Source organism: Sinohyriopsis cumingii, chromosome 1, assembly GCF_028554795.1.
Source record: "Sinohyriopsis cumingii isolate HCF-2022 chromosome 1, ASM2855479v2, whole genome shotgun sequence".
Classification (NCBI taxonomy): domain Eukaryota; kingdom Metazoa; phylum Mollusca; class Bivalvia; order Unionida; family Unionidae; genus Sinohyriopsis; species Sinohyriopsis cumingii.
The window spans coordinates 102,115,437-102,127,657 of NC_142961.1; the positions used below are offsets into that span (position 1 = coordinate 102,115,437).

A 12,221-nucleotide genomic window follows, 5' to 3' on the forward strand; every position below is an offset into this window, starting at 1 on the left:
GAAAGTTAGAAGTGTCGACATATGACAACCTTTTTATCGGTATTGAAAATTTAGAAAAGGATGAGAACCAAACAAACTGTTCAATTATGTTTGTAAGTTCTTCGATTATTTTTATATGTAATATTAATACTATTTTAGAACCAGTTCCAATGAATGAAATATTGTGTTCATAAGTAATTACTATCTAGACAAAATGTCATCAAAACAGCGAATATCTATCTCTGCGGGTCAAACTACGTAGCCACTTTTTAGTGTAGACTATAAAATAAAAATCAGATATGCTTTAACCACAAACATAGTCTACCTAACATTATTTATCAATTTTGGAACTGTTCCTTTCTCTTTTATGAAGCAGGGAGGTTATATCGTTTGGAATGTAATTAAAAGATTTACACCAACGACGATAATGAACATGTGCACTATTGGATGTGTCTATAAAATTAATTTTATGTGCGGATTCTAGAAATGAATCTGTTTGGTTCACAGGGCTGGATGTTCATATAGATAGACTGAATCGGAAGATTTCTAGTTTTATTGGCTAGAACAGCTGACTGTGGCCTCTTTAGGCAGGAGGTACATGAAGTATAAATACAAGGCAAATGCAAATAACTCCACCGTTGTCAGAAGACCGTAATATCTATGGAGAGCCACCATGAATGATAACTCGCCCTAACAAGAAGTGCAATGCTTCGTCTGATTGACTACTAAATTAAGAATAATGAGAATTTCAAAAGGTCACCAAACTATTCACGTTTTTTCGGTGTCCATCAGATCTCCACAATCAGTACTGCGCTCCACACATAACGATGCTCACAAAATCTTGTAAAACTGCTGATCTCGGGGCTGTTATATCTTGCCAACATAAAAACTCCATTATGAAGGAAGGCAGTATATGATGGGCGTAGAGGTACAGTGAATATGACATGACAGTCATAGTTAATAATTTAATGTATCCAGCTTGTTTCTTTTTACAAGTTGAACTTTGGCAAATTCACACGGAAACGTTTTTGTCTCTTTCACACAATTGTCGATTCAGAAATAACTTGGCAATTTACCTCACTTTTTCGGTCAGAGTCGAGCTTCTATGTGTGTTTAAATAGAGACAATACAAAAGGTCATAACATGTAGTTGAAAACATTACAATCCAAAAGGTCATAACATCTAGTTTCAAACATTACATTACAAAAGGTCATAACATCTAGTTTCAAACATTACAATACAAAAGGTCATACCATCTAGTTGAAAACATTACAATACAAAAGGTCATAACATCTAGTTGCAAACATTACAATCCAAAAGGTCATAACATCTAGTTTCAAACATTACATTACAAAAGGTCATAACATCTAGTTTCAAACGTTACAATACAAAAGGTCATAACATCTAGTTGCAAACATTACAATACAAAAGGTCATAACATCTAGTTGCAAACATTACAATCCAAAAGGTCATAACATCTAGTTTCAAACATTACATTACAAAAGGTCATAACATTTAGTTTCAAACATTACAATACAAAAGGTCATAACACCTAGTTGCAAACATTACAATGGAAAAGGTCATAACATCGACTTAGCATTACCATATAAAAGGTCATGACCAGGATCTGACCATGAATCAGCAATATTCACCTGATGAACATGAAACAATCCAAATGAGCGCTTTCTTTAAATGTATGTAAAAGCACTGACTGAATTTTGTTGAAGCAGTTTGAATAATTTGTATGCAGTGAGTGCAGATACTGATTCTTTTGCAATCTACTCCGAAATATTAGCTGTTTCATTTTAACTATTTAATTTTCTTCCTTGAAGCCATGCAAATTTGTAAGAGTCAAAACCATAATTCGTAATGAGTGGAACCTTACAAAATTCCTAATCTATGATTTGAATGTTCCTGATTTAAAACAGAGAAGCGGATAAACAGATATACGAAAAACCACGTGCCGAAAAAAATCCAAACCCAGATTCCGGCATATACTAATAACTTCAATGATATTTTCCCATCTTACGTCACAGCTGCCCCAAAGTCGTTCATGTGGTAATTCATTGCTGTTGCCAGACCGAGAGGCTTAACATTTTCGATTTCCCTAGTAATTTTTTTAATACACACATACCGAAAATAATATCGAAAATAAGATAATGCGGCCTTCAAAAGTATGTATGACATATATACCAGACTGACACGAATTAATTTTATAGAACTCGGCTAAAATAACAAGTAATTATATCCACCTTAAGAGTTATGTACAGACATATACTAAGCCAAACAAACTATGCATGCGGCTAAAGCAGTCAAAGAATTTGCTGCATAGGGCATTTTTCATTGATACCAATATTAACACTTGAGAAAATATTAAAAAAATTGTGCACTAGGTAACCAAGTGCACAACGTGCTTAATTCTTGATTGTCAAGGATAAATTCCACGCAGATTTTACAGTGTGTGGTTCTGTCTCGAAGTACTGTATACAGTATCAATGTTCCCCAACTTCGAGACTGCTACCCCGCTGAATTAGTAGTTCCATAATGTCAACCAAGCCTACTTTGCACTCCCTTATATCTGTACCTTTGACCACTAGTCCTGACACCAGCTCTCGCCTAACGCGACGATCGCGCAGTGTTACAAATATACAGGCAAATGTATGGAAGCAGAAAAGGTCAGACAATATTGACTATTGAGAAAATGTTTGACTAGTTATACTATTTAGACAATTTAGACTATTTAGACAATTTGGACAAATTTGACTATTTAGACTATTGTTATTATTTAGACAGTTTAAATTTTTTTTTACTAGACAGTTTTGACAATTTTGGTTATTTAGATAATGTTTGACTATTTCGACAATTTAGACAATTTTGACTATTTCGACAATTTAGACAATTTTAACTATTTAGACAACTCAAACTATTTGGACAATCTGGACTATTTAGACTACATTGGCAATTTATAGGGCTAGAACGGATGAATACTATAACGCAAAAGTGATTTTCATAAGCATACACTCAACCGAACACAGACGGACACACCTTATATCATATTAGATTGTTTTTCTATTGTATACTGTTGCAATCAAAGATAATACTTGCAAGGGAAGATTTAAGACACTCCCACCTGCAGGAGCCTTCCTATTTATGGGTCAAATAGGGTGGTGAACATCGTAGGATAAAGAAGTCCGGGGTTAGAGCAGATATCCTCGACCTCGGTGATGTGAGGAGAAAACGGAAGAGGAAGCGAGAAGACCATGAAGGAGCAGAAAAATACAACGAGATTAACAACAGGATTAAGAAGAGCTTAAAACGAGAGAAGGAAAGATAATCAGAGGACCATTGAAGGAAGTCAAGAAAAGCCTTAACCTGAATAACAGTAAAGTAAGAGTCTCACAGAATATCATGAGTTTATTAACAAATGGACGGACTACTTTTCAGAGCTTTACAACCAGGAGACTTATGGAGACTATGTTGTACTGAACGTCCCACTGACCACAACAAATGTTGACGACCAGTTCCTCAGGAAAAAGGTAGGGGTAAAGGCACTACAAAAGGGAAAGTCAGCTGGGATAGATAATGTACATCAGAACTTGCTCAAGCAGGAGAAAACATGAGAACGGCCCACCCCATGGTCCCAGTATATGATCACCTTTTCGTCCTAAAAAGCTTTGCCAGAACTACAGAACAGTCATCCACATCAGAAACCCAAGCAAATTTATCCTTAAGACAATCCTCATCACAAGGAAACTACAAACATAGCACACTACTGAAGTGCAGGCAGGTTTCAGAGCAGGACTTAGCACTATAGAACAAATCTTCAATCGTATAATCCTCTATGAAAAATGTCATCAGCATCAACAGGACCTCGATCACGTCTTCTTTGACTTCAATGAGACTTTCGATAGGGTATGGCATATAGCCATGTGGGTCACCATACAACATAAACGCAAAAGCAATATGCTACATAACAAACCTGTATGACAAGGCGATTAGCGCCAGTCTCGTCAATTGCAACGACTGGAGTCAGACAGGGTGCCTTGAAAGAATGAGGGCAGTAGCAGGAGGTGAACTAGATCAGCGTGGAAAAGACAGAAGCTGGGCAAAGTGACAAACATCTAGTATCTAGGTATTATAACCTAGGATGAATGTTCAAAGCTTGAGGTTCTTTCATGGATTGCGAAGACAACATCTGCACTGGCTAGGATGAAGCCTATTTGGAAGGACAACATCATCTCGCTTGGGTCCAAGAATCAAGCTTATGCGCTCTCTCGTCATGTCCATATTCCTGTGTGCATGTTAGATATGGACATTTTTATTTTATTTGATATGTGAAGCATATTCAGTTTTTAATGTTGTAGCGTGAAATGTTGCCTTTACCACTACGCGGATTTGAAACGTTGTGAACTTTTGAATTGTTACAAGTTGCTATTAAGAGTTTAATTTAGTAGCATGCATCTATAGATTTTAATTCCGTACCTGTTATTATGACCAGTTTGGTTTTATTGTAGCTGTCTGTGCGTATGTGTGTGCGGGTATATCAGGCTATCGGTCTGGCCGTCTGTATGTCGGTATGGGGATGGAAGCTGGCGTAACCATCAAGGCCATTCAAGGACGGAACCGCTGATTTTTAAACTTGTGCGCACGGTGGATCCATGAAGGGTGTGTGGCCAATACATGTGTGGGCCAACCCAAGAATTCAGGAGAACTGTGTGGTTTGACAAAGGACACGTTTGCAAGTTTTTACAAATATGTATGAGTTATACAGATGTACAAAGGACTGCGTCACGAGTCATATGTTTATTTCAACTGATTATGTTGTTTCATTTGAGCACAAATGAGTTACTTTCATTACATGAGCTTATTTGAATCTTACTTTCATTACGTTAGATTACATTAATCTTACCTTCAGACATGAGAATATATGAATCAATTTTTGTTTTCCTATTTGTGAATGTTTGTGTAAAGCAATTGAATGAGCCCTGTGTTTAGAGGTTGAAAGAATCACAGTGTATTTATAGATTATATACCTTTTTTATTAATTCATTTAAACGTCTATCTTTCATCACATTGTGTTGTGCTGTCATTTAATCCAAGCATCCATTCAGGTCAAATCCTGTTACATTTAGAGTTGAGATGTTACCGAATGATCCTGAAAATCTCATACATAGACCATGTCTTTGGTGATGAGGTGCGCAGTAGAATCAAAGGTGCAATTTGACCATATGAAGATCTGTTCAACATCGTTAAAAACAATGCTAACTAATATAGTATGGTCACGTATCATGCTTATCTTGACTATCAAAGACAATCCTAAAGGCACTTTGAGAGGAAAGAGAAAACGAACGCAGGCAGAAGAAGAAGTTGGAAGATAACATCAAGGAGTGGAAAGGCGCGGGCTTTGCAAAGCCTCAGTGAGCAGCGGAGAACAGTGGAACACGGAAAGGGATTGTCGTAAAGTCATACCTGTCGCCCCTATGACCAGCCCAGTTACGGGAACAATTATGAAGAAAAAAATAGATAACTTACAAAAGGCGGTAAGAGCCACATCCAGACAACAACGTTTTATCTCGTAATTAGGACCTAGTATTGCGTAAATACGAGTTAGCATCTGGTAATCATGGCTCAAGTGCCAGAAATGTACAACTCACGTCGTTGAAAGTTACAAGCAAAATCATAACGCTGTAGTGAAATGCTTTGTTTTTTTTTTGTGTTTGGCACAGTCGTTCAGATTAATCTAAAGGTTTTCTATGTCATTAAGTATGACACAGATTCTCGTTATTTGCCGTGCTACATAAACAATGCTCGTATATTTGAAAGTATCTAGTTGAATATTTTCATATTAAAGCTGTGTGATTTATATCTTGTAGTGAGAGAATAATTTAACTTTGATAGCTAAGTAGTATTTGCGAGATTTAAAAAAAAAACTAACTTGGACCAGACACTAATCAGCTTAAAAAAGTATATTTGATAAGATTCAATTTTATAACGTCTTTTAAAAAACGATGAAGACATGTATAGATTGCTTGATTTTGTCTATAATGTTGTGAGAAATGCAATTTCTAAATTTCGATGCACGGTAGTTGACAAATCTAGTTATCATCTATATCACATACACCTTACACCTTATTGTCTTTTCTCTCTCTCCCTCTCTCTCTTTGACACACACACACACACACACACACTGATAATGATAGACAATATTTCATACCGAGACTTATCTTAGAACTAGGAAGTGAAGACAAAATAAGGAAATACAACAAAAAAGGTTCAGAGAGAGAGAGAGAGAGAGAGAGCTAAAATATGACTTTTATATCTGAAGATTTATTTTAAAGGATGTTAACCTGAGACTTATCCTAAAAGAAACTGGAAAATATTGAACAGTCAAATGTTGGAGAATAATCTCATGTAGCTAATTCAGATTTACCACAGAACATTATACTTATGTAGCATACATTTGATTAAATTTACAATCATTGATCTATCGTGCAAGTCTCTGTATTCGTGATATTTTTGGAGCAACGAGTACATGTTTATAGATTTCGTTTTGATCGATTTATCAAGCGATGCCTGATCGATGTTATTGGGGTGGGGATTATAGCAAACAAAAAGACTGTTTCGACCAGATCATCGCCTACGAAACATAATTTTCCACGTTAATTAGCAATACCTGACCGACTTTGATGATTTTGGATCAGGGAGATTAAAGTAATTAAGTAAAAGATGTAAAGCAATGAAGCTAAGGAAAATTGAACAATCTAGACAGCCTGAGGAAATATGTGTATATCAGATAGCTTTCATTCAGCTAGGCAATACATTATTTCGTTAAAATAAATTACATGCTCATTCTGAAAAAGAAAATGTTTTTACTGACTTCTGCTACTAACTCAGCGCTTGATAAGACGGGAGATACCGGCTTAATTGAGTTATAGGTTTTTCAGATGTGAATGAGTGCATCATGTGTAAGTCATTTTCTGGCAGACGTAAGATTTATAATCTGACAACGTCATCGTGATTTACACTCAACACAACAAAATGTAATTGGAATACAACGGTTGTTTTCCTTGTCTTTGTTACCTATGCATAAATTGTTCACGTTCTGTTCGTGCTTTAATAAGTTTTAGTTGATGTATAATGCAAACATTACCGTGTAGCTTGTGCTTGATGGAGCTTCTAGAGAAAGATTCGATGTCGTGATGGGTGGGCAAAATGATCCAAAAGGAGCAAATATCAAGGTGGGAGGGTTAAAACCTTCCGTAAGTCATGAAATTAAAAACAGTAGCAATCAATTATTTACAGACAATATTCGTTCGAAATAGAAAATTTAGAAGAACTTAGCGAGGGTTCTGGAAGACAGCATTGCGAAACGAGAAAGCACTAACGTCCCTGGTAATTATAAATGTCAAGATCACAAGTGTTTTCACATAGCTGTAGAAGGTGTGTAACGGTTGTTTTTTGCAGACCTTTTGTATAACGTAACGGTAAACAGCAATACTCTGGTGTGGTGAAAGCCCATGACTGAACTAGTTATCTTGCAAATTAGGCGTATATTGGTAAAGGTACCATTTATATACGCCTGTGTGTGTATTTTAAATGAAATAATCATTTTAATCTGTATTATGTACTCAACACTGACGTCACCGCAGAATTATTTTCGATAAAGGAACATTTCTAATTTAATAAAATCATGGTCATCCAATAGGAACTCCCTCTGTAATTTTTGCTTGCATGCTGAAAGATACCTAGCATGTAGTTAGTGGCCATTTTGTACTGCCGTGAAGTCCATGGTTGTTATCACGTGATAATAATGTCATCTACCTCACAATGAATAGATGATGTTTCGTTACTAATAGCAGTGTAAGTAACAGTTTGTGGTTACTGTCACCGAATGATTTCTTCAATGTTTCATTAAAAAGGTTTCAAGAATAACTTTAAGAAAAAATATGGAATCACTGGGCCACTACATTGATGGCAAGAGATGTTCTTGACAAAGCGACACATGCAACTGGTGGTGGATGGAGAATCATCTGAAATCACTGTTGACTTGGGTGTCCTTCAGGGAACCGTACTGGGACCACTCATCTTCCTTTGCCATATTAATGCTCTTTCAGACTGAGCGAAATCTCAGGTCAGGCTGTTTTAAGATGACTGTCTCCTTTACGGGACAATTCAAAACCAGAGTGACCTCCAGAATGATCTCACAGCCTTCGAAAAATATGCGTCTGATTGGGGTGTGACTTTCAATGGCACTAAATGTAACCTCATGAGTATGACCAGTAAAACAGCAAAATCATCTCACGTTTACACCTTAAATAGCCACATACTGCAACACGTCAGTGAAAACCCCTATGTTGGACTAACACTATCTGAGGACTTCAATTGGGAATCGCATATTATCAAATCGACCAAGAAAGCAAACACTACACTAGCATTTCTAAAAAGAAACCTCAGGAACTGTCCGCAGACATGTATACGAACTGCCTATCTAGCACTAGTCAGATCTGTGTTAGAATATGGTTGTGTTGTCTGGGATCCGTACTATGTTAAGGATTTTGATGCAATCGAGAAGTTTCAACACCAGGTAGCAAGATTTATACGTGGTGACTACAAAACCAGAGAAGCAGGATGCGTCACCAAAATGTTAACTGACCTAGGACCAACACTCCAAGACAGGCGTAGTAGGATTCGTTTGACATATCTCTAAAAAGTAGTCGAGTGGTTAATGCCGGATCTTTCACCAAATATGTTTTTAAAACCATTAAGACAAAAAGACGCCACATTTAAGCCAAATTATTTCCAAATTTTGAAAGTATAAACATTGTAGAAAAACTAGTATCGAATAATAGTTTATGTTTTGTAGCTGAGCAATGTAGAACTGGACAATCTAGAAATTCTTTCTTCGTAAAAACAATTGTAGACTGGAATGATATGAGTGACAGTTGTGTGCGCGCAATCAGTGGAGAGCTTCAATACTACTAACTTTCTAGTTGGCACTCTCCTCCGGTGCAAATTTATGCCGTAATTGGCCCAGCTCTGTACACATTCAGATTTATGCCATTACTGGCCCTGCACTGTACACATTCAGATTTACGCCATAACTAGTTCTGCTCTGTACACATTCAGATTTATGCCATAACTGGTTCTGCTCTGTACACATTCAGATTTATGCCGTAACTGGTTCTGCACTGTACACATTCAGATATATGCCATAACTAGTTCTGCTCTGTACACATTCAGATTTATGCCGTAACTAGTTCTGCTCTGTACACATTAGGGGGCGCTCACCAATTAATATGTACTTTAGAGAGAGTGACGTATGTAAGGTGAAGTAGTTTGCATTTAAAACATGCACAATGGAGAAAATGTTGGCATACCTCTATGCTACAGTAATGTAATGTGGATGATATTTCTTTGGATATTGTACTTTTGGAAATTTTACATGATTTAAGCACACTGCTAACTAAAATGACTGCTCCCTTGTGTTAAAATATCAGCCTGAATTAGTCTAAAGTACACTATACATAGCAGCTATTAAAATAGGGAAAATGAATTTTGCCAGACTAGATAATACCAGCTTCTGAAAGTGCAATGAATGAATTACCAAATATGTAAAATGTAAGAAAAGTTATCGGCTCTTTTTTATACAATTTACCTCGGAAGTTCAGGAAGTGAAAATGACCAAGTAGAACTAGCGCTTTTTTGAAAGGTTCACATTTGAAGTAAGGCCAAGCTGTATACTCTATAACCCATAGTACACCCATCAATCATACATCAAAATAAAGGGAATTAAAGGTTCTTTTAATTATACCTAAGATATGCAAGGTCTTTTTTAAATAGCCAGTATAACCAGTGAGGAAAGCCGGGGAAATTCTTTTTCTTTAAAATCTTAACCCTATGCAAAATACGAAAGTGTATAGCGCCACCTTAAGATTTATGCCGTAACTGGTTCTGCTCTGTACACATTCAGATTTATGCCGTAACTGCACTATACACATTCAGCTTCAGATTCAGATATTACAAGTGCAGTTACCGCATTGGTCGTTCAATGTACATGGGTCTATTATTGCTCGTACATCTGTCCGGATTTTGTCCGACCAAAATTTAACCAGTTTGGGAAGTAACACAACGGTGACTTCGGTTTATTCCCTGCCTGTACAGGCATTATGTGCAGGTTGTTCATATCATGGTAATGCGTTTTGATCTCTTCCTCTGAGAAAGTGTTAACATTAACGAGCATGTACGTGACGTCAAAATGAGGCAATGCTTGTATACAACTTAATTGTTCTCACACTTATTCTTATTGGTAGGGGTGGGGGCACTTTAACCACACAATTGTTTAGCCCTTTACTTGTTGTTTTAGTTTGTTGATGATTTTTCTTATCATGCGACGAAAGAGATTCATGATTAGAACACAGCTGCACAAAAGTAACCAACGAATCCTATTGGTTCTTTAGGTCTGACCTTATTTCTGGGCTGGAACTTAAAACACGCCCCTGATTGATTTAAATTTTACTTTGTTGTATTTTAACGGTGCGTATTTGCCTCTTTAATTATCATGATCAGTATAATTTTATATTGGTTTCCACTCGCAAAGCGACGAAAGCCGAAGCGGGTTGGGAAACCCAGGTAACTAGGAGGCTGTTTATTATCTCCTCTTATAGACGAAATGAGACTATTAGGGCTCTTCGGCCATGTTGAAACTCCATCTAAATGTATTCGAACAAGATTTACTCCCCTTAAGTACTCTTCGTATAAAAGAACCATATTGCTGCCAAAATTGTAGTTTTATTACTGTCAAAGGACCTTTTCTCATTTAATTGAACTTTGAAAGTAGTGATGTAATTTATTTTAAAATAACGTAAAGTCATCCACTGTTGCTATGTTGCTGTCTGTTGTTGGGCTTGTCTATCTCGACGAATCACAAATGAAAACGTGTTTGCAATTATTCAATCGGAATAGCTGTTTCATAACAGGTATATTGGGTCTGCCCTGTCATCTGTGTATAGACTGGGCTACTCCAAATATCTTTCAGTCAGTCGAAGTTATTCATCCTGGACCGCAAAGCGATGAGGATGTTCCACTTGCATAGAAAATATATCGCTCTTATTCTTCCGCTAAGATCAATTGTCAATAACTTAATTTTAAATGCTGAATGAAATTGCACCAAACTGAGCTAAGACATTCAACGAGGTTGAGCTTGACCAATAAGGCAAATTTGACCATAACAACATTTACGGAACAAAAGCTAAAAGTTTCAGCTAGGTCACCCTCACTAAATTCAAATAAACTGAAATTCGGTTACGTTAAATTTGGTTGAATGTACCAGTCGAAAATAACGAATTTAATGACTGTTACTTTAATATAGTTAAGGTAGAATAGAAAATAATTACAGTAAAATTATTACATTAAAAGAGGTTTGGTTTGGCAATTGGAGGTAAAGTGCCTTGCCAAAGGACACACCAGGATAGCTGACAAGAAATTTTATTATACTGATGACGGGAAAGAAATGTAACTATCTCCCGACCTGACTAAATCTAAATATCGTATATACTCGCTTAGAAGTCGAGTCCAGCTTCAATCAACATAGACTGATATGCCGTTGCAAAATGCGCCAGCAGGTCAGGGTCTATGATGTTTATCTTACTGATTACTCCAAACAAACTGATATAAGTAACAAACATATGTTAGATTTACCAGATATATCGAATTTAGTGGAGTCAAAGTCAGGATCAATGAAACAAACTTGGCGATGTAAACCTAGGAAGCTCGGGATTCTTTAACATAAACCTCAGATGCACGAAGAGATAACAAGTTTCTAAAATTTATTGTAAGTCATAAACGTTCGAAACGCGCGGGTTTCGAAGCTCAATTAAATTTGGCAAGCGTCTTGTATATTTAGCCACATAGCCGAAGTTACTAGGGAGTTCAAATCAAAGCGTAATTTTGTTTTGCATATTGCTACAGATATGTGTGGAAGAACCGCGTAATTAAGATTTTTGACAGTTGCCAAGGCTGGTCTTGCTTTGTTTCTTACATATATTATTCAGCAAAGAGAAAGCTGTAAGTAAATAGGATTGAGTGACTATGTATGTGCCTGGATAATCCATAGACTTTGAATTGCTCTTTTAGTTTCTTACTGAAATTCGCATACATGTAGTCATTTGCCATTATGACGTTGCACCATTTGTTATAACGGAAAATTCGGGTTCCGACAAGATAATTGATGGAAATAAACGTGT

General features: G+C 36.5%; 1 protein-coding gene across 1 annotated transcript in view; it reads right to left on the minus strand.

The window, feature by feature from the left end:
* Nucleotides 1–12,221, minus strand: part of LOC149807455 (pyrokinin-1 receptor-like) — a 132,459-nt gene that overhangs the window by 71,951 nt on the left and 48,287 nt on the right. The gene's annotated exons all lie outside the window — the stretch shown is intronic.